Genomic DNA, 2,368 nt, shown 5'->3' with positions numbered 1-2,368 from the left:
ATTGAGACAGGTGCGAGGGTAAGGGGGAGTAATCGTCGTCCTCCAGCCCCTCTCCCTTAGCTGAGTCTACGGCTCTCGGAGTAGGAGCCCAGAGGGATCCCAGGTGGGTCCGGGACCGGGGAGAGGGTGGGGGTCCGGGCCACCCCCGGGAGGGTGGGGGGAGGGGCGGCGGGATTGACAGTCGGTAATTGGGTAACTGGAGGCGGCTTCTCCGGCCGGGCGGCCCCGCCACCGCGACGCCGGGCCCCTGACGTCACCCGATTCGCCAGGAAATGAACTTTTTAATAATCCGAGGAGGGAGGAAAGCCCTCGGTCCCCTCGGCTCGGGGGGCTCCCGGCCAGGCCCAGCTCCGCGGGCGCGCCCCAGTCACCCTCTCCCAGGCCAGCTCTGGGCAGCGCCGGGGGTGCCGGCACGGGCCAGTGGCCTCCTCCTGCCTCTGCGTCCGGCTGTCCGTTCATCTGTCCGAGGCCCTGGCGCAGGTAAAGACGCGGGGCCGGAGGCGCGGAGCCCCATCTGGCTGGGAACCAGCGCGTCCCGGGCGCTTAGGGACCCTCTTGCCCGGGCGGCCCGCTGCGCCTCCCGCTCCCCTCCACTCCGGGGCGCGCCAGGCCCGCCCGGGCTTCTCGGAACTCCGCTCCGCATGAGAGGAGGCCGGCGCCAGCCGGATAAAGCGCGCCGGAGCCGGGGAGTGGGAGCGCGAGGCCGCGGGCGCCGGGCCTCCACGGCCGGGCCGGGCAGGTGATTGGCCTCAGTGCCTTCCGGTTCGCGTTCCCCGCAACGCGTGCGGTCTGGGCCGGACTCGCTGCCTCTCTGTTCGTCTGTCTCTCCTCCCTGCCTTTAGCTTACGATTCTTCATCAACGCGTAAAATGCGATCGTCAGAGCCTCGAACGTGTTTGGCGTCCCTGGAGCCCAGCGAGAGCTTATCAAAGACACCGCGGCCCCGGGGACAATCCCCGGTGTCGGGCAAGGCTGCCCCGTCAGCCTGAACCCCGGGACCCAGCGCAGGAGGCAGCCAGCCGCTCGCCGGCCGCGGGGCCTTGAACGCCGGAGCCGAGCGGAAGCTTTCCGTGGGGCTGCGATCTGCGTCTTGTCTCGCAGGGACGTGGCCGCTCCGGGCCCTCGGGAAAACAGGTAATTCGCTTTATTTCCCCCAAAGGCGTGGTTCAAATGACCCCCATCCTGGGTGGGCCTGCAGTTTCATCATTCCGAACTCGGCTAAAAGCTCCTCCGGGGCAACCTGAAGCCTCTCCGGGGCAGCATCTGGGCCACCGCAGGAGCGGAGGTGACCATCCTGGCCGGGCCCCCTGCCTGAACAGCAGCCCTGAGCTGCCCGCTGGCCTGGCGCAGAACCGAGCGCGGGCGGGGATTTAATTACCCCGCTCGGCGGCTCAGAAAATCGCGGCGCAGAGGAGCTTAGCAGGGCAGTTAAGCAATGCTTGAGCAGGGGCCTCGGGAGATCCGCACCAGTCTCCCTTCCCGCAATCGGGGCCTAGAGAAAAGGGGAGGAGGGAGCTCCCCCAGGTCTCTTGAGGCCACCCCGGGTTGCCTTCCTCCAAAAGGCAGGCAGGCAGCCGGCCTGTCGGAGGCCTCCACTATGATTTGAGCTCCTGCGTTGGACGCGGGACTGCTGCGTTCTCCCGAGGAACGAACCCGCCTGGGAGAGAAAAGAGGGGCGCCAGGCAGGAGAAGGCCCAGCTGGTCGGTAAAACAACCCCCACTCCAATCATGAGTGTACGTGTGTGCCCGACCAACCAAGGGACACTACCCGGGCATCTTGCCCAGTAGGCAACGGAGACCATCCTATCACCTGTACCCAAACAAACGTGGGGGGAGGATCAGGGTGGCCCCCCCAAATCGGCTGGGATTGCGGGGGCATCCTTGAGCCTGAGAAGAGCAGATTTATTTCAGTTTACAGCCTCGGGATTCCGGGTCTCCGGAACACCTTCAGAGGGACGCGTTCCCTTTTTCATGTTTTTGTTCGTTTCCAAGGGTTGTTGCTTATGCGGGTGCTGCCTTTTGATCACACCGAGAAGCTGTCACTTTCCTTACATAAGAACAAGACTTCAGGAAGCACTGGGGAAGGGCAGCAGAGAAACTGAATTTTCTAACTGCCTTTTTCAAGTGGCCTGAGATTCCCCGAGAAAGCCTGGGTCGTCGGTGCGGCTCAGGATGCTTTCTCCGGGGAGCTGGCAGCGCAGGGATCCCGAGGCCCGGTTCTACCGGGCCTCACCGGCCTGGGCCGTGGCTCTCAGCTGCCCGGTTTTCCCCGTCCTACATAGCCCTCCCCTCCACGCCCTTTGTTTAAACTTCCGTCATCCAAGGTAGCCCCTCTGGAACCATAAGTTTGCCCTCTCTTTGTAACCTAA

The sequence above is a fragment of the Phoca vitulina genome, unplaced genomic scaffold, assembly GCF_004348235.1.
Source record: "Phoca vitulina isolate PV1807 unplaced genomic scaffold, GSC_HSeal_1.0 scaffold13, whole genome shotgun sequence".
NCBI classification, from domain to species: Eukaryota; Metazoa; Chordata; class Mammalia; order Carnivora; family Phocidae; genus Phoca; species Phoca vitulina.
The sequence above is the reverse complement of the archived record's forward strand: the minus strand, read 5'-3'. Positions refer to the sequence as shown.